Raw genomic sequence first — 21,554 nt, forward strand, 5'->3', positions numbered from 1 at the left:
TAAGCTAGTTTTCTAAGCATGCTACAATCACAAAAGAAATGTAAATGATTGATGCTTCTATCTAGCTCATTTTATGAAATCTTTTCCTTATATTTCTTCCTTGAAACAAGCTTTTTGCTTTTCTTATTAGCTTTCCTTATATTTCTCATGGTAACCTAAAAATTTGAAAACTAAAAATGGAAAAATAATATAAATTTTCGAAAAATAAAAATAAAAAAAAGTAAAACACTAATGGGGCATCAAACTTAAAATTAGAAAATAAAAGAAACTAAAAAGAACAGAATTAAATGAAAATAAATAAAATTAACAATTGAAAATTAATATCAAAAGAAAAAATAAATAAACAAAAATGAATTAAAATACCAAATCTAAGCAACAAGACAACTGGTAGTTGTCCATCACAAACAATCCCTGGCAACGGTGCCAAAAACTTGGTGCGCGAATTTAGAAGTCGCACAACTTAACCAGCAAGTACACTAGGTCATCCAAGTAAAACCTCAGGTGAGTGAGGGTCAATCCCATGAGGATTGTCCGACTGAGCAAGCAATAGTTATCCTATTGGACTTAGTCAGGCAAACAGTAAAAGAGAGTTGTTGTTGTTGTAAACGTATAAAAATAATAAACAGGCAAGTAAAGAAAAGCAACTAAAGGTTTAGTGAAAAACAATGATGAGCAATCAGTTAAGGTCTCGGAGATGTTTATCTTTCCAGATTAAAACTTCTTACTAACTATTTTAACAATGAATGATTCATTCTATAGCAACTATAAGTGATTAAACCCTAATCCCTTAGCGATTTAATGTCCTCTAATCCTCATCAAGCGTCACTCCCGTGGTCACCCAATTTAGATCGGAGGGTGAAGTTCAGAAAACTGGTTTATACCACAAAGGCGCTAATCACCCCAATCCCGGCCGAATAAATGTTACTTTTCCCCATCAGGTTGTGTGATTAGCCTTCTAGGAGGAGTGTTTATAAGGTATAGTTTAAGCGAGATAACTCTTCCGAGAATCACAAGAAATCATGTAGAAAAGGGTCACACTCCCGTTCCACCCAATTCATAAGATCAAGAACGAAATTAACACCTTAGAATTAAATCAAACATATATTAAAATAGAATAATAATAATATTAATTCATAGAAATAAACAAAGCTCCTAACCATAACCAAGAGGTTTAGTTGCTCATAACTTACATAGAAAACAGGTTTCTAAAAAGTGCGGAAGGAAGAAGATCCTAAACCTAAGTGATCTTTTCCTTTAAATACTAACCTAATAATAAATTCTAGATCTAAAAGATATTATTTGTAAATAAAAATTACAAAAAGAAAATAAAATAGGCTAAGAAGTGCTAAATCCACTTGAGAGGCCCAAAGAGGAATGATTCGGGCTGCTGCTGGCGTTTAACGCCACTAATGGGCATTAAACGCCCCAAAAGGGGTCAAAATTCGTGTATTCCTTCAGCATTATTATTGAATAGCAAAATATATCTATAACTAACCACTTGAGCATTCCAACTCAAGTGTATCCAATTAATCAATTCATCACTTTAGATTAATCTCCCCGATTCAAGAGTGCAATTTACATTCTTAGCTTTAGCAGTTCCTTCAGTTTCTTGTATTCCTTCCACTTTTGCATGCTTCATTTTCATCCTCTAAGCCATTCCTGCCCTGTAATCTCTGAAAATACTTAACACACATATCAAGGCATCTAATGGTAATAAGAGAGGATTAAAATTAGTAAAATTTAAGAGCAACGAAGCATGTTTTCAATCATAGCACAAAATCGGGAAGGAAATTGTAAAACCATGCATTTTTTATGAATAAGTGTGCAATGACTTGATAAATACCAATCAATTGAGCACAAGGTAAACCATAAAAAAGGAGTTTATCAACTTTCCCACACTTAAACATTAGCATGTTCTCATGCTAAGCTCAAGAGAAGCTATAAGAGAATGAAGAGGAATGGTAGAATGTATGAAATGCAACTTATCTATATGAATGCAACTACATGCAAAATGTTTTTACCTACTTTGTTAAAAGTAAACAAATCTTTTAAGAACAAATATGAACTGGATTTCACTAATTCAAATCATAAAAATGAAGTACAAATAGACTTGCAAGAAGAAGATTGCTCATGAAAGCCGGGAACAAGGAATCGAGCATCGAACCCTCACTGGAAGTGTATACACTCTAATCGCTCAGGTGTTTGAGGTTCAATTCTCTCAATTCTCTACTAATCTTGCTTTCTAAGGCTTGCTTTTTTTCTACCAATCAACAAAGAATTAATGCACAAATACACATATCAAGAGGTCTTTTAAGGGTTGTAATAGGGTTAGGGTCAAGGTAGGATTGTATTTGGCCAAGTGGACTAAAATCTGAATCCTTAATTAACTTAAACTTTCCACCTAACTTAGACAATCCATGTAATCATAATACAACATCTAACTATCCATTAACCATGTTTTCCACATAAAGAAGTTTAACATACTCAATTTCCAAAACCAAACGTTTCCAAACCCACTTTCCCCACACTTAATTCATGAGCACTCTCACTAGTCTAAGCTAACCAAGGATTCAAATTAAGGACATTATTGTTTTCCGCTTAGAGTTAGTGATGGGCTAAAGTAAAGAACAAAGGGGTATAATAGGCACAACATTGGTTTGCAAAGGATAATGAAAGGGTAAGGCTATAGGGGTATGTAAGCTCAGTGAAACAAAGGCCTCAATCATATAAGTGCATGCATACATCTAACCATGGAAATATAGAATTAAGCAAGACAAAGATCACAATTTTAGAGAGAAAAACACACACCAAAAATAAAATATTGGTTGATAAAATGCAACCAATCAAATAGGCTCAAAATCTTACTGGTTTTGTGTGTTCGAGCTCTAAACCATGTTCCAGTATAATATTTCTTCAAACAAGTTTTCCAAAAAGTTTAATTCAAATTAGTGAAATTCTATAAAAAGTTTCTTGAAAAAGAAAATATTACTTCAACCAAGTGGTAAAATATGCACAAAAATCAAACAAACATGCAAATGCAACAACTCATTTAACAAAGAAAATTTAAACATTGGTGTTGAGAAGGAAATAACTAACCCATGGAGATCGGTATCGACCTCCCCACACTTAAAGATTGCACCGTCCTCGGTACATGCTGAGATGTACAAGTGGATGGGCTGCTACAACTGATGCTTTTCTCCAAAGATTGTGCAGATGGACTTGTCTGTCGCCCCATGTAAACGTTTTCTATTTTTCTTCCTCGGTGGCCATCCTGAAAGAAGAGAAAAAAGAAGAAAAGTAACATAGGAATAAAGAGAAGAAAATAAATAAAGTATGGGTGGGTTAATGCCAAATAATGGGGTCTCAATTACATGGTAGCTACAACATGCAAGTGAAAAAATAATAGAAGCACATGGCATACCAGTAGTGCAAAATTTGCAACAAAGGGGAGAAGTGTGGGTAATGAAAGACAGTATAAGTTCATATCAATACAAATAGAATGCAAGTATCATAAAAGAATAGCATTGACTTATGAATAATAATACCCAATCAGAATAAAACAAGTCATGAAGCACCAAAATAATTCAAGAAAAGATGTAACAAGTGAATAAGAAAATTTAACACCAATGGAAAAATAAAAAATTTAGAAAAGAAAATAAAAATATGCACGAAATTAAAATACAATAAAAGAAAGTATTCAAATAAATTGAGTAAAATAGAATGAAAGAAAAGAAGGACGAGAAGTTAAAGAGATGAAGAAAAAGAAAGTAAGAAAGGAGGAAGAAAGAATAAGAAAAGATAGAAGAAAAAAGAAAGAATGATAATAGAAAGATAAGTAGGATTGGAGAAGAAAAGATAAGAATTCTGGCGCTGATCTGGATAAGTTGTGCGTCACATGTGACGCGGACGCGTGGTTGATGCGATCGCATAGTTGGCGATATTCTCAAGTGACGCGGACGTGTAGGGCACGCAGACGCGTGACTTTATTTGTGTTAGTGGCGCGAGAGCAGCCTCGCATTTGCACAACTCTCTGTTTTGTTCGCATAATGCCAAAAATTAGGGTGACGCGTGCGCGTGGGTGATGCGATCGCATGAATAGCCACATTTTGAAAACGACGCGGATGCGTGGGGTACGTATTCGCGTGATAGGGCTTGTGCTTTAAGCATCATTCCAGCCCAGCTCCATCATAACTCTCTGCCATACACCTCTTTACGTCGATTTTGCAGGGCCACGCGTTCGCGTGGGTGACGCGGTCGCATGGGAGGCTCTTTTTCAGAATGACGTGGACGCGTTAGCGACGTGATCGCGTGGGCATATTTGTGCCTAAGGCACGCCTCCAACCACGCTCTCGCGTGACTCTCTGCTTCTTTTCTTCCTTGTTTCTAATGCACTAATGACGTGAACGCGTCAGCGACGCTCGCGCGTCGCATGCTTTTTTTTTTAGTTTTTATTATGCAGTTTGCAGAATGTAGATGACTATGCAGAAATTATGAATGAACACGAATGAAAATAAAATAAAATAAAACTAAGAACAAAAAGGAAAGAATATACCATGGTGGGTTGTCTCCCACCTAGCACTTTTGGTTAAAGTCCTTAAGTTGGACGTTTGGTGAGTCCCTTGTCATGGTGGCTTGTGCTTGAACTCGTCTTGAAACTTTCACCAATGCTTGGACTTCCAATAAGCTCTATCAATGCCAAGTAAATTTCTCAAGTTTTGATGGAGTTCTTCACAAGCTTTGAGCTCTTAAATTTGATCCTCATATATTTCCAGATCCCAAATCTTGTTTCTGCACCCGTCTTCAAGTGGAACATGATGATTCCATCTGGGTGGTAAGCAATCCGAATTCTCACTGAGGCATCTAAACAGCTTCCTAGACCCATACAATTTAGTATTCTTCCAACCATGATACTTCAGCCATGAGCTTCCTACCATAATGAACCTAGGATTGTGTTGCCAACCACTAACCATCTCCCTCTTACTCTTATAGCCACAAAGAGCTCTAAGTTGCCTATCTGTCTCAAGAAAAGCATATTCAAGTGGGCTAATTAAGCTTAGAGATGAAAGATTTACCCACTTGAATGAAGGAATGGATGGTGATGGCTTTGGGGGAGAGGTCTCCAACAACCTTGGCAAGGTGATCTCTAGCTCCATTCTCTTGGGCTCCTCTTTGACAACTTCCACCTCTTTGCAAGCTTCTTCAATATCAACCTCTTCCTCTTGGTAGCTTTCTTCCAATTCGATCTCTTCTTCATTGTTCACCAAGGGCATGCGAGGTTGTGCTTCTTCTTCTTTAATCTCCATGTCAAGTCCAATGGGAGAGGACTCAAATATAGATAAGAATTCATCAATGATTGAATTTATCTCTTGATCATCCCCTTCAAAGTCTTCAACCATGATATGCCTTAGAGGTTGTACACCCTCCTCAACAACAAATTTAAGCTCCTTAGAAGGGGGCTCTATGACTAGACTTTCCCATGGATGTTCCGCATCTCCTAAGTCTTCGACCACTTCTTCCTCTTCAATAATTTTGGCTTCCTCCAATTGTTCCAATACAAAGTCATGCTCCTTACTGTTCACCAGAGTCTCTAGTGTCTCCTTCATGCTATGTTCTTCATTATATTCTCTACATGAAGCCATGGGAGTTCCTTGAGTGCCCGAACGTCGGGAAGGTAATCGATTTATTGCTTGCTCCAGTTAATGAAGGGTTGCATGAAATTGATCTACTATTTCCTTGAGGCGAGCCTGTGATTCTTGGATTGATGGATATGGACATGGTGCATATGGAGGTGGTGGTTCTTGGGGGTAATTGGATTGGAATTGGGGTGGATAAGGGTTAGGGTCATATGGTGGTGAATGGTGTAAAGGGGTTTGTGATTTTGGTGGTTCAAAGGTATGTTGGGGGGGTGGTTCATAAGCATATGGTGGGGCTTGTTGGTAACTACAAGGGGGTCTGCCATATCTATCATCTTGGTACGCACCTCAGAATGGCTCTTGACCATAGCATAATGGTGGGGGTTGGTTGTCATGAGAAGGTCCACCGTATCTATTGTCTTGGCATGCATTGTAGAATGGTCGTTGTCCATGGTATCTTGGAAGGTGTTGTTGCCGAAAGGGTTGATCAGATTCTCGTGGCTCCTTCCATCTTTGATTGTTTTGACCTTGATGTATGTTTCTGTTATAGCTCCCATTCCTTTCAACAACATTAGAAACAAACTCAAAGTGACAGGGGTGAGAACTCATAGTAGCTAATAAAAATTAAGAACAAAAACAAAAACAAATAAACAAGCAAAATAAAATATTTACAATAACCAATAATAAGGCAATTCCCCGGCAACGGCGCCATTTTGAACGATCGAATTTCTGTCGGTAAAGAATTTAATAAAAATAATCACGTTGTAAGTATAGTTTCTAAACCAAAAGAGAATCCTTTCGTATAAAAGTTTTGGTTGTCACAAGTAACAAAACCCAATAAAATTTATAACCGAAGTATTGAAACCTCGGGTCGTCTCTCAAGAAATTGCAGGGAGGTGTATTTATTATTGGTTATGAGTTTTCTAGGGAATGTTTAGTTTGGGCAATGGGCAAATAAATAATTATAAATTAAAGCAATAAAAATTAACAAGAGAATTTATGTAATTAAAATAAAAAACCTTGAATGAAAGAATAATTAATTTGGAAGTTCCATCCTTGTCGGAATTCTCTCAAGTGTAGTATAAAGAGGTTGTTGTTTTCACTTAGTTAACCCTTACTAAATAAAGGAAAGTCAAGTGATTGAGCTAACTCTTATTCGCAAATTCTAGTCCTCTCCCTTGGGAAGGTCTAGCGTTAGTAAATACAGAATTAGCCAACAACTTCCAATTTAACTAACCACTTGAGCATTCCAACTCAAGTGTCTCCAATTAATCAATTCATCAATTAAAGCTGTTACGGCCTGGCCCAAACTCACACGGGTTAATCCGACCCGAGTTCCTGCCGGCCCAATAGTACGCCCTTCATCCGACCCGGACACGCGTCCCGTACGGCTTGCACGCGGCCGTGGGACAGCGTCTTCGAGGGTATAGGCCTGACCACTGAAAGGGCCCACTACTGACATGTATATAAGGGGGAGACTGGCTCTCCCCCCAAGGTACGTCACATTCACACACCATTTCCTCTCCGCCTGCACATATTCTGACAAGGGCGTCGGAGTGTCTTTGCAGGTAGCACCCCCCATACTCGGGGGAGGCGCCGTCGCGACGGAATCCCGGCAACAGCAACGGTCGCCCCCGAGGGATGCGACACAGACTCATGAGAGACGCCCCTTCGGGGGGACGGGTGATAACCACGCCAGGATAATGCAAGAACTACGCCATAGAATGCAGGACTTAGAGCGCCGGCTAGCAGAAAGAGAGCGCGACCAACGCTCCCCAGAACGGAGTCCCACCCGTTCCCGCTCGAGGAGCCGCTCGAGGCGCACGCCGAGCCCCCAGTACGAGTCAGAGAGCACTGGGGGGCGAGTACGCCCCAGGAAGAGAAGTCGCGACCCCATCATCTACGCCCGACACGAAAGGCGGCGCGCGTCGAACAGGGGCGACGAGGAAGCCCACCGCGAGAACAATGAGTCGAGAAGAACTGCCCGAGGACCCGTCATAATAGGAGCGACCCCTTTCCACCACTCTGTACTCGAGGTCCGACTACCAAAACACTTCGACAAGCCGACAGACATGAAGTATGACGGAACGCAAGACCCCCTGGAACACTTGACGGCCTTTGAGGCCAGGATGAACCTAGAAGGGGTAGGAGACGAGGTCAGATGTCGCGCTTTCCCGGTCACCTTAGCGGGCCCGGCAATACGGTGGTTTAACAACCTCCCGCAAGGCTCGGTGACCCAATTCTCCGACATCAGCCACGCCTTCTTGGCTCAGTTCACAACTAGGATTGTCAAAGCCAAACACCCAATCAATTTGCTGGGGGTGACACAGAGACCCGGAGAGCCGACCAGGAAGTACCTGGACCGTTTTAATGACGAGTGCTTGGAAATTGACGGTCTGACGGACTCAGTGGCAAGTTTGTGCTTAACGAACGGGCTCTCGAATGAGGACTTCAGGAAACACCTCACCACAAAGCCCGTCTGGACAATGCAAGAGATCCAGTGCGTGGCCAAAGAATACATTAATGACGAGGAAGTCAGCCGGGTTGTGGCTGCCAATAAACGGCAGCCCGCCTACAACCAATCCCGGCACTTCGAAGCCAGAGAAAGACCAAAGGAACACGCCCAAACCGTTCCCCCGAGTTGGGAAGTTCACCAACTACACCCCCCTCACGGCATCGATCACTGAAGTTTACCAACAGATAGCAGAAAAGGGGATACTGTCGAAGCCCCGACCACTGAAGGACAGGACGGGAGGGAACAAGAACCTCTACTGCGAGTATCACAAGGGTTACGGGCACAAGAACCAAGACTGCTTTGACCTAAAGGATGCCCTCGAGCAAGCTATCAGGGAAGGCAAACTCGCTGACTTCTCCCACCTTATAAGGGAACCAAGGAGACGCAACCGGGACAACGACAACGAAGACAGATCCCGACCAACAAGACGACGACAGGAACCAGAGGGTGACGACCACGGTCTCACGGTGGTAAATGTGGTGACGGCCAGGAATACCGCCCCGAGGTTGAAATCGGCGCAGAAGAAAGATGCCAAGGTCCTAGCGGTCTCCACCCCACCTGTTAGAAGTCTTAAGGGTCTCCCACCTATCTCTTTCGGCCCGGAGGACCAATGGTTTGACGAGGTGCCGGAAAGTCCGCCCATGGTCATCACGGCTAGGGTCGGAACTGGCCTCGTCAAACGAATCCTAGTAGACACGGGGGCAGACTCAAACATCATGTTCCGAAACGTTTTCGATGCCCTGGGATTGAGAGATTCCGACCTGACGACCCACCAGCACGGTGTGGTAGGGTTAGGAGACCACTTCATCAAGCCAGACGGAATCATCACACTCCCGACCTCTGTGGGACAAGGGCAAAGACGGAGGACAATCATGGCAGACTTTGTAATATTACGAGATTCGACGGCTTATAACATCATCCTGGGGAGAAAGACCATTAACGACCTGGGGGCAGCTATCAGTACGAAACTACTGGTGATGAAGTTCATCACCGATGACGGATCCGTGGGATCCTTCCGGGGCGACTTGGAAACGGCGGTCGCTTGCGACCACGCCAGCCTTTCTCTCAGAAAAAAATCCAAGGAAGCGTCAGGGGTTTTCCTGGCCGACCTGGACGCCAGGGTAGACGATAAACCCAGACCAGAGCCAGAAGGAGACTTGGAAAAGTTCAGAGTCGGCGAGGAGGACGATAAATTCACATTCATAAACAGAAACCTCCCGCACGAAATAAAGGAGCCTTTGATGGAGATGATCAGGGCTAATGCCGACCTCTTCGCCTGGACACCTACCGACATGCCAGGGATAGACCCCCAGCTCATGTCGCATCACCTGGCCGTAAAGGCAAGAGCCAAACCAGTGGCCCAGAGAAGGAGGAAAATGTCGCAGGAAAGGGCGGACGAGGTAGCCAAGCAAACGGCCAGCCTCTTAGAAGCGGGATTCATCCGGGAATTGGATTACTCGACTTGGTTGTCGAATGTGGTTCTGGTTAAAAAACACAACGGGAGGTGGAGAATGTGCGTAGACTACTCTGACCTCAACAAGGCTTGTCCCAAGGACTGCTACCCCCTACCTAATATTGATGCACTCGTCGACGCAGCGGCAGGGTACAGATATCTGAGTTTCATGGACGCCTACTCAGGGTACAATCAGATACCGATGCACCGACCCGACGAGGAAAAAACGGCGTTCATAACGCCAAGGGGCATCTATTGTTACAAGGTAATGCCATTTGGTCTAAAAAATGCAGGAGCCACATACCAAAGGTTGATGAATAAGATATTCAGCGAACTCCTGGGCAAAACAATGGAAGTCTATGTAGATGACATACTCGCAAAGACCGCCCGACCTGACGATCTCCTGAGCGACCTTAACGACGTTTTCTCGTCCCTACGACAACACGGCATGAGGCTTAATCCGCTCAAATGCGCATTCGCCATGGAGGCCGGAAAGTTCCTGGGCTTCATGATCACTCAAAGAGGAGTGGAAGCCAATCCCGAAAAATGCCAAGCGGTCCTTCAAATGAAGAGTCCGGGTTGCATCAAAGACGTCCAGAGACTTGCTGGGAGATTGACAGCTTTGTCCCGTTTCCTCGGCGCATCGGCAGCAAGGGCCCTACCTTTCTTCAATTTAATGAGAAAGGGAATGACGTTCGAATGGACACCAGCGTGCGAAGAGGCATTCAACCACTTCAAGCAAATCTTGGCGGCACCACCAGTCCTCGGGAAACCCAGAGCCGGAGAACCGCTCTACCTCTACCTATCAGTAACCGAGGAAGCGCTTGCCGCGGTCCTCGTTACAGAAGAAGCAAGGACACGACAGCCCGTCTACTTCGTGAGCAGGGCACTCCAGGGACCAGAGCTGAGGTATAGCAAACTGGAAAGACTGGCGCTGGCGCTCCTAGTATCCTCCCGAAGGTTAAGACAATACTTCCAGAGTCACCGTATAGTTGTGAGGACAGATCAGGCGATTCGGCAAATACTGCAAAAACCTGATTTGGCTGGTAGGATGATGACCTGGGCCATCGAGCTCTCACAATATGACCTACAGTATGAGCCTCGACACGCAATCAAGGCCCAGGCAATGGCAGACTTCTTGGTGGAGGTAACGGGCGACCCTCCCGAAGAAACGGGCACACGGTGGAGGCTTCATGTGGACGGAGCCTCCAACCAAACGTCCGGAGGAGCAGGGGTCATCTTGGAAAGCCCAGCAGGGGTCATCTATGAGCAATCGACCAAGTTCGAGTTCCCCGTGTCGAACAACCAAGCAGAATATGAGGCTCTCCTAGGCGGACTAATGCTGGCTCGGGAAGTCGGGGCGACGAGGGTCGAAGTATGCAGCGACTCCCAAGTCGTCACCTCGCAGATAAACGGAAGCTACCAAGCCCGGGACCCCCTCCTCCAAAAGTACTTGGAAAAGGTTAAGCAAATGACAAGCCAGTTCCAGGAGGTCATTATCCAGCACGTTCCAAGAGAAAAGAACACACGAGCGGACCTTTTGTTGAAGCTTGCGAGCACAAAGCCAGGATCGGGTAACCGGTCGCTCATCCAGGGCATGGTGAAGGAACCAACGGTCGCCCTCCACCTGACGGAGTCGAGCCCCTCATGGCTGGACCCCATTACCAACTTCCTGGAACTCGGCAAGTTGCCTGAAGATGAGAAGGCAGCCAAAGCTTTAAGAAGGGAGAAGGCCAGATATGCAATCATACAGGGACAACTATTCAAAAAGGGACTCAGCCAACCCCTATTGAAGTGTTTGCACCCTGACCAAACGGACTATGTGCTTAGAGAAGTCTACAAAGGGTGTTGCGGACACCACATCGGGGGCAAAGCCCTAGCAAGGAAGCTCATCCGAGCAGGATACTACTGGCCAACAATGATGAAGGACTCAAAGGAATTCGTCAGAAAATGCACGAAGTGTCAACAAAACGCCAACTTCCACAAGGCACCGGCTTCCGAGATAAGCTCGCTAACGACTACACGACCTTTTGCACAATGGGGAGTCGACCTCTTGGGACCCTTCCCGGTCGGCCCAGGACAAGTCAAATACCTCATTGTAGCCATTGACTACTATACCAAATGGGTAGAGGCTGAACTGCTGGCCACGATATCGTCCTCCAACTGCCGGAAGTTCATGTGGAGGCAGGTGATAACCCGTTTCGGCATACCGGAGGTCGTTATCTCGGACAATGGGACCCAGTTCACCGACAAGAAGTTCATGGAATTCCTCTCTGGCCTGGGGATAAAGCAAAAGTTCTCCTCAATAGAACACCCCCAAACAAACGGGCAGGTAGAGGCCGCAAACAAAGTCATCCTTCTTGGTCTAAAGAAGCGCCTAGACAGTAAGAAGGGAAACTGGGCTGACGAACTCCCCTCCGTCTTATGGTCCTACCGGACAACCGAGCAAAGCGCCACGATGGAAACCCCCTTTCGCCTAACATACGGGGTCGACGCAGTGATACCAGTCGAAATCGGCGAACCAAGCCCCCGACTACTACTCGCGGGCATGAGCGAAGCGGTCGAGAAAGACCTGATCGAGGAAACAAGGGAGATGGCTCACCTAACAGAAACCGCGCTGAAACAAAGAATAGCCCTGCGTTACAACGCAAAAGTCCTCAAACGAGACTTCGAAGAAAGGGACCTCGTCCTGCGACGCAACGACATCGGCGTCCCGACCCCAGGGGAAGGCAAGCTGGCGGTAAATTGGGAAGGTCCCTACAGGGTATGGGAGGTACTCGGCAAGGGCGCTTACAAACTCGAAAAACTTGACGGCAAGGAAATACCCAGAACATGGAACGCAGGTAACCTAAAGAGGTTCTACTCCTGACCCACCGGCTCACCGACCAGGGAGCCTAGCCAGATAGTTAGTATTTGCCCCGTCCACATGTTAATTCATCTTGTTTACTTACTTTGTCAAATACTTACCCAACTGACGAGTAATTTTCACTTGTTCAAATTTTTTACTTGTTAAAACTTTCTTACTTCATATCTGTTCCTCGTGACCAAACCCTAAAACGGCACCCCGGGATTGATCACCCCGGGAGCCAGACGGCTCATAGGCCTCAACCAATTCGACGACTACGCGACCGAATCGGTCCGAACTGCTGCCAAATGCGAAAACGGCGAGACGGGCACAAGAAATAAGCCCGCCCAGAATAAACGGTAACACGATAACGGCAACACGACAAAATAATGAAACAAGCAAAAATCATAGCAATCAAACGACGATAACTTATAAAGCGTCAAAATACGGAACGGACAAGTAAATTGTTCAAGGCAAACAAAACGACAAAGTATCAACAGGTTGTTCAGCAAATGCATTACAAAATATCCTAAGTTACGAGACTTCATTTCCTCGGCATATCAACAATTTTCCCGTCCTGGATAGTCTTGAAAACACCAATTGACGACGTCTCGAAATCAGGAGCAGCAATCTTCAGCTGAGCCTTCAGGGCATCTTCGGTCATCAAGATGGCATTCTTCCCTTGCTCCTTGGCCACCTTAAGCTTCTTCTTAAGCTCAACGGCCTCTGCCTTAGCGGCCTTCGCCTCCGAGACGGCCTGCTCCCGCTCCTTTTCTAAGGCGATAACCCGACCCTGAGCAGCGTTCAGTTGACCTTCCAATGTCATCTCACGCTCAAGAAGCCGGGCCACGGTCTCATCGGACGCCTTCAACCTCTCCGCAACAAACGACGACTTCTCCTCAGCAGCATTAAGCTTTCCCCCCATCTCGGACAGCTGACCCTGGAGGAGTTCAACTTGAGCCTTAAAGTCATTGTTCGCCTTAACAGAAGACTCAAGCTTCCTCCGAAGCGCCTCCATACCGGATAACTCAAACTCGGCCTTCCGAGCTATCACGGCCCCACGAAGCAAGGTGCGATACATCCACCTCGCCTGCCCGGACAGCTCGGTTGCATGAAAATGCTCTTCTGTCCCGGGTATCAGTTGGGAGTCAATGAACTTGGAAGCATCAAAATTCCTCTCCATTACGGTAAGGGCCCCTTCCGGGCTGGAAGACATCTTTCGCTTCTTGGGAGTGTGGATAAGCTCCACGTCACTATCCGGATGAGGGGTGAGAGTCACGTGCCCGTCAGCGCCCCCTTCCTCATGGACAGGAGAAGCCTAACCCCCTGCGGCCTGTTTTCCCGACGTTTCGGTTTCCCAGACAGGAGAAGCCTGACCCTCTTTCTCCCCTGAAGGACCCTCCGACTTGCCGACGTCCTTCTCTTCGGCATTCTCGTCATCACTTACCTCAAAAAAGGTCTTCATCAGATTCTCAAGACCGGTCACGGTGGCAGACATTTCCACTACAACAAACAACAAGCACGACTAGTCGTTAGATCGGAAAGAGAAAAAACAATGACAAACATAGGCAAACAAGGAAAACAACTCACGAATATAGCTCCTGGCGGCCTCCCGTTCACCCATAAGAAGATGAGGGTTCACGGGGTTCTTTTCAAAGATAGCAAGAAGGACGTTCGCTATCTGCTTATCTACAGCCGACAACCTTTTGTACGACACTTTAACAAAAGGATTCGACCCCGCGCCAAAGCTCCAGTAAGTCTGGATGAGACGCTCCCTCTCTAACGACAACCAGAAGGGGTGACGACCTTTGACGGGACGAACCTTGAAATACTTATCCTTAAAACCATGGTAGGAGTCCTCAAAAAGGCTAAAAATCTTCCTACCCTGGGCAGCACGGAAAGAAAGAAACCCTTTTCTCGCCTTCCCCTATTTGGAAGGGTTGGTAAGGTTGAAATAAAAGAGAAAAATGTCCACCGACGCCGGTAGCTCCAAGTACTCGCAGACCATCTCGAAGCAGCGGATCGAAGCCCAGCTGTTCGGATGAAGTTGGGACGGGGGGACGGATATCCAGTTCAGCAGCGCCATTTGAAACTCGGAGAACGGTATCCGAACGCCAACTTGCGTGAACATGGACTTATAAAACCAGATCCAATCGGGGACGCGGGGGGAATGAAAATTGAGCTCATAAATACGCTCATGAGGAAGCGGGACAATGGCCTCGTAGTTGGCCTCCTCGTCAGTACCCCCACACAAGTAGCCGGCTTGCCGGAACTCCGTCAATTCCTCCAAGTCCATCTGGTTGGGTGAACTCCTTATATCGTCAGTCACCCAAGCATGCGGGTCGTAAGCCGCAGCAGATCCGGAAGACCGGGAGACAACGCGAGGCATACCTACAGCGGGGTACCACTCCGTTAGTCTATGAGGTCGGGAGCCCGAAAAAACTCAGAAACTACACCTTTTCAACTCAATCATGACCAGATACGGCTAAAAACTATGCCTACCTCACAAACCACCCAAAAAAGCCTATCCTGGAATGGTACCCCTTCCCTAACTCACCTACCCCAGCACTGAAAAACCTCTCAACAAAAATAAACCAGCCATGCAACAAACGCAAACAGCAAATCACACAACAACAGAACATAACACAGATACCAGAAGAAAGAAACCAGAAGATTACCTGGAACGATGAAGGAAATCTGGACTGAAAGTTGGAGCAAGAGGGAGTTCGCACAGGAAGCTTTGGATGTTAGGGAGAGAAGGAGTTGGAAATAATAAGAAGTGGGAAGTGGATAGGGAGAAAACTGTTTAAAAACCACCCCCAAAAGCGCGAAAGGAAGCAAGGGCAAAATGGTCTTTGCGCACGGGTTTTTTCAAATCATTATGAGCATTAAATACCCAGCGCGGAGAACGAAACGGCAAACAGATGCCACAACAGATCAAGAGACACGCGCGCAGGGGACGCGTCCCTCCCACGATCAGCCGACTCGACGACAACGTACGAGCGTAGAGATCACGCGCCACCCATGGCCTTCACGACCATCGCTGACGCGTCGGGGGCACTGTTACGGCCTGGCCCAAACTCACGCGGGTTAATCCGACCCGAGTTCCTACCGGCCCAATAGTACGCCCTTCATCCGACCCGGACACGCGTCCCGTACGGCTTGCACGCGGCCGTGGGACAGTGTCTTCGAGGGTATGGGCCTGACCACTGAAAGGGCCCACTACTGACATGTATATAAGGGGGAGACTGGCTCTCCTCCCAAGGTACGTCACATTCACACACCATTTCCTCTCCGCCTGCACATATTCTGACAAGGGCGTCGGAGTGTCTTTGCAGGTGGCACCCCCCTCTCCATACGAAGTGCTCGGGACCTCGCTCACCCGGGACCAGGAAACCACGACCAGACGAGCTTCTCCACCATCCGAAGCGTTGACCTCAGGGTCCTAACCCGAACCGTCCGGTACCCGACCTACCGAACAAAAGCTAAGAATGTAAAAAGCTAAATTAAAATCATAAATCTGAAATACCTCAAATTGCATTAAATAGAAATTAAAATATAATATGAAGAGTTCATAAGTCAATTTGGCTAAATAAGTAATTAATAAATAAAAGCATTAGAGTAACTAAAAGTAAAAGGGAAACATAGATTAAAGGAATATTGAACCTGAAATTGGAGAAATAACCATAAACTAAGAGAAATCCTAATCCTAAATCCTAAGAGAGAGGAGAGAGCCTCTCTCTCTAAAACTACATTTAAAACCTAAAATTGTGAATTATCAATGTTGTATATGTTGTATGAGTTGTGTTTAATGAATGGATTAATTCTCCCACTTTATAATCTCTAATCTGTGTTTTCTGGGCCAAAAACTGGGTCAAAAACAGCCCAGAAATTACCCCCAGTAATTTCTGGTACGTACAGGTCGCTACAAAGTCACGCGGTAGCATTGTCCACGCGTTAGCGTGGATTACGTTTTTGCCAGGTCACGCGTCCGCGTGATCCACGCGTGCGCGTCACCTGGCTTCGAGGCAGCTATGGCAAATTATATATCGTTGCAAAGCCCCGGACGTTAGCTTTCCAACGCAAATGGAACCGCGTCATTTGGACCTCTGTAGCTCAAATTATGGTCGATTTAGTACCAAGAGGTCAGGCTGGACAACTTTAGCAGTTTCTTCAGTTTCTTGTATTCCTTCCACTTTTGCATGCTTCATTTCCATCCTCTAAGCCATTCTTGTCCTGTAATCTCTGAAAACACTTATATTAAGAATCAGAAACCCATAAATTTGAATAGAAAAAATAAGAGTAAAAATGTTTAGATTATTTGATTCTCCATTTTATAGAATTGGAACGCAGAAATTCATTATTCTTTATTTTGGACTTAATTATTTAAGCCGGATGAAAGGAAACTTTCACGTCCGATTTTGAAAGGGGGAGATCCCATTGATCCATACATATCAAGGTATCTAATGGTAATAAGAGAGGATTAAAATTAGTAAAAGTTAAGAGCAACGAAGCATGTTTTCAATCATAGCACAAAATCGGGAAGGAAATTGCAAAACCATGCATTTTGTATAAATTAGTGTGCAAAGACTTGATAAAAACCAATCAATTGAGCACAAGGTAAACCATAAAATAGGGGTTTATCACTCACCTAATAGTATAAAGGTCTTAACTCTTAATTGATTAATAATCTTTGATTTTATATTAACAAGGGTTACGGATAACCATATATTCATTCACATAAGATAGTAATAATGTCTTTAACTAGTAGCTAGCTACTGCTAAGTAGTAACGTTCATAAGTAATAAATTAATTGCTAGTATTTTTTGTTTTCCCCTTTCACACAATCTGCTCATTTTACACATATAGTATTATCCTAGCTATGAATGATTCAAAATGCTCATGTGTACATATATATTAGTAGTTTAGTACTAAAGCCCAATAGCACTTTATTTTACATCCTAATTGATTATTTTAGCAGCTAAGATTTATTATATATTGTTATTATTTTAATTCTTTCGATGATGTACATGTTACTGAAATTTAAATGTAATGTGTTAATAATCTTATAGATCTTTGTTGTTTTAGATGTCAGGTTCTAAAAAAAATATAAAATACTTGTCAATTAAAGTGCGAAAATCTATTAATAAAGAGGTGATTAGTGCACACAAAACTAAGCTTTCACACCCTAAACCTACAAAATCACGAGCTACACTTCCTTCACATGTATTTAAAAGGCTTTCAGCATTACCACCCTTTTCTTCGCAGCCACCACAAAAATTCATGAGAATGCTATCATCCCATGCCAATTATACACCATCACCAGCACCATCACCATCACCAGCTGAATCACCATACTTTTTACTTATCCAACCTCAATCATTTGATGATGCTCCTAATAATGAACAAAGCTTATATCATGCTCACTCATCAGATGAAAATCATCAAGATGAATCTGTTACTCAAGAAAGTGAACCTGTCACTCAAGAAGGGCTCTTTAAAAAAGTGCCTTTTGGAAATGAGTAAGTACAACAATCACTTTTGTGTTTTAACGTCCTCCCTATATTGCTTTTATTTTGAAAGCATGTGTAATTACTCATTGTTTAACCTGCTTATAAGTTTAATCTATGTACTGTTGTTCGTCATATAACAACTACCATTAAAAGTAAATTTTCAGAATTATGCCATGCATGGGGACTGCAAATACTCGCCATTGGTGTTGAATCTGACCCGCATTCGGGTTCTTCCCACGAGTACAATCCCTCGCAATATGACCAGGCAAACCACATTTGAAGCAATCGCCTATACCAATCTTGTAAGAGTCATATGGATGAAAACGTCCACAAGGATCACAAATTAAATCCGGAGAAACCTTATTCTGATTTCCCCTCCCTTTGCCACACTGGTACTGATCATAAGTGTTCTTTCTAAAGCCTCCTTGACCTTGAGGTGCATGTCCTCCTTTCTTGAAATTCTGACCTCTTGGCTGAAAATACTTGCCACGTCCCCAACTAATACAATCCCACCCTATCCTATGGGTCACTAGCCTAAGTGTCCAAAAACTCATTAATTCATCATATCTCAGCAAATCAAACAACCAATACAATCCCACCATATCCTATGGGTCACTAGCCTAAGTTTCCAAAAATATTATATATTACATAGAGAAAACCGAAACCATACCTTTGCCGATTTCCAATATGCCAAAAACCCAAAATTGAACTTCAATTTAAGCTTCCAACCACAACGAAGTCACCAACCAACTCCAACAAGCATCAACAATTACTCCAAAGCTCCAATTAAGTGCCAACAATCACAATCTTAATCTATATAAACATAATTTACAACAATTCAACCTACGGTTCATCAAATCCTAAAACTACAAGAGATTTGAATTTCTCACCTTACCCAATGATGATTAAGGCAAAAACCCAATAGTAATCAAGGGCTAGAGTGTACCTAAACACCCAAAATCACAAAATTTCACTAAACACAAAACCAAAAAACTCGAAATTCTTAGGGCAGGACACTGGACAGAGGATTTCGAGAAACATACCATAAGGCTTAGCTAGAAGTGACGGGCTCGGCAAGAGCTTCGTGTAGCCGCCGACGACACGTGAATCGGAGCACTGTAGCTTAAGATATGATGGATTGAAGTTGTGTGTGAATAGTAACATTTCTCTCTTCCTTTCCCTTTCACTTCAGCCACTGATAAACCACTATTTTATGGTTTATATTGTGTTTAATTATGTGGTTTTATCATGATCTTTACCCACTTATCCATTAAATAAGCATGCATTTATAATTCCTTCCTAAAGTTATTGCATGATTGAAAACTTGCTTCCTAGAGACTTTTAATTATGTATTTTATTTCTCTTTTATTCCATTCGATGCCGTGATCTGTGTGTTAAGTGTTTCAGGCATTATAGGGCATGAATGAGTTAGAGATTGGAAAGGGAGCTTGCAAAAATGGAAGAAACACAAGAAATGGAGGAGATGACCAGCGAGAAGCGACGCGGCCGCATAGATGACGCGACCGCGTGGCAAAGCAGAAAGCCGAATGATGCGGCCGCATGGATGACGCGTCCGCGTGACATGCGCGATCTGCATAATCTGCAGAATCGCTGGGGGCGATTTCGGGCCCTATTTTGACCCAGTTTTCGGCCCAGAAAAGCAGACTAGAGCCAGAGAACATGCAGAAACCAACAACAACATTCATTCCGCATAGTTTTAGTTTTTCAGATCTAGTTTTACTCCTCCTCTAGGTTTTTTCTCTACACATTCATAGTTTTTAGGATTCGTTAATTTTCATTGTTTTTGCATTGGGATATTGAGAAGAGTTATTGCCTCATCAGGACTTCGACATTCTAGTTCGTTCTCTTTACTTGTCTCTTACTCTTCCATGTTCCTTAATTTACTTAATTTTACTATTGGGTTATTTTAGCATTTATTAATAAAAGAATCACTTTTATTTTTAATTAATTTTTTGATTATTATTTATCATGTCTTTCTTTAATTCCCTTTCTTATGTTATGAATTTTACATTTACAATGAGCAACTAGTTTCCTAACTTGATGGGGAGTTGATTGAAAGGAACCCTTGAGTTGGGATGCTCAAGAGAAAGATTGTAATTGGGTTTATTGTTGGATTTCTCTCTAGTCATTAACACCAATCCTCCCAAGAGCGGATTGGAACTTGTGGATAGAAGCAGCATTCCAGCTTGTTTGACTTTCCCTTACTTAGTAAGGGACAACTAAACATAATAACCCTCAATTGTCAATTAATCTTGAGAGTACTCCAACAAGAATAGGGCTTCAAGCTAATCAACTCCCAGTCAAGGCTTTTATTTAAATTTATATAAATTCTCTAAATTAATTTTCTGCCATTCAACTCAAACCTTTTTTAAAACATCTGATTAATAAAATAGCACACTTTTCTGCAACTCGTTGGGAGACGACCTGGGATTCATACTCCCAGTATTTTAATTTTAATTTCTGTGACACCCTTCTAAATTGATAAGCGGATTTCTGGTTGGTTGAGAACTATACTTGCAACGTATATTTTATAATCATTCTTAACTCGCCAATTTCCACAAGCATCAATTTTTGGCGCCGTTGCCGAGGAGTTGCAATAGAGTGCTAAAGTTATTAATTGGAATTTATTTATTTGCATTTTATTTTATTTTGCTACTATGAGCTACTTGTTTCTTTCGTTAGATGACACGTTCGCTTCATGATCCAAGCTTGCTAGTATTCGATCCTGAGATTGAAAGAACTATTTCACGAATAAGGCAAGCTCGGCGTCGGTTAGTCCTCTCTGAGGGCGGATCTGAAACGTTACTTGAGAAAGAAACCAGCCCCCGTTCTACTGATTTGGTTGTTTCACGTGCAGGTAACATGGCCAGGAGAGTTACTATCCAGGAGGCTGGAGCCCCTGATTTTACAATGCAACCATTTCAATCGCATCACCCAGCGGTGGCTACAGACTTTGAAATAAAGACCGCACTGCTCAATTTGTTGCCCAAGTTTCATGGCTTACCCGCTCAAGAGCCTATCAAGCACCTGAGAGATTTTCAAGCAGCCTGTTCTACTATCAAGCGTGATGGTGCAGATGAAACTTCAATTTTGCTGAAAGCTTTCCCATTTTCTCTTGAGGGGAAGGCAAGAGAGTGGTACTACACTCAACCAGCAGCAATTGTATCCAACTAGGATACACTGAGAAGAGAATTCTTGGAAAAGTTCTTTCCAGCTGAAGTTACTGATAAACTGAGGAAAGACATTTCCATTATTGTTCAGGATGACTCTGAAACTCTTTATGAGTACTGGGAGCGCTTCAATAATCTTTTGAAAGCTTGCCCCCACCATATGATTGACAAGATAGTGTTACTCGGTTATGTCACATAGGGCATGAGGCCCCAAGATAAGACCACATTGGAGAGTGCTAGCAATGGGTCTATGAAAAAGTACAAGACCACTGATGAGGCATGGCAATTGATCAGTGACTTAGCTGAATCTACTAGGAATCACAGGCAGAAATAAGGCCGTGCAAAAGCTGTTGCAGAAGTATCCTCTAATAGAGAGACTACTGCTTTAACTCGGAGTATCTGTG

General features: G+C 43.7%; 1 non-coding gene across 1 annotated transcript; it reads right to left on the reverse strand.

The window, feature by feature from the left end:
• Positions 1-21,208: 21,208 nt before the first annotated feature.
• LOC112768005 (small nucleolar RNA R71) lies at positions 21,209-21,316 on the reverse strand. Its single transcript, XR_003185445.1, has one exon. It is a non-coding gene; the product is annotated as a small nucleolar RNA R71 (small nucleolar RNA).
• Positions 21,317-21,554: the final 238 nt, after the last annotated feature.

This window comes from Arachis hypogaea, chromosome 17 (genome assembly GCF_003086295.3).
Source record: "Arachis hypogaea cultivar Tifrunner chromosome 17, arahy.Tifrunner.gnm2.J5K5, whole genome shotgun sequence".
NCBI classification, from domain to species: Eukaryota; Viridiplantae; Streptophyta; class Magnoliopsida; order Fabales; family Fabaceae; genus Arachis; species Arachis hypogaea.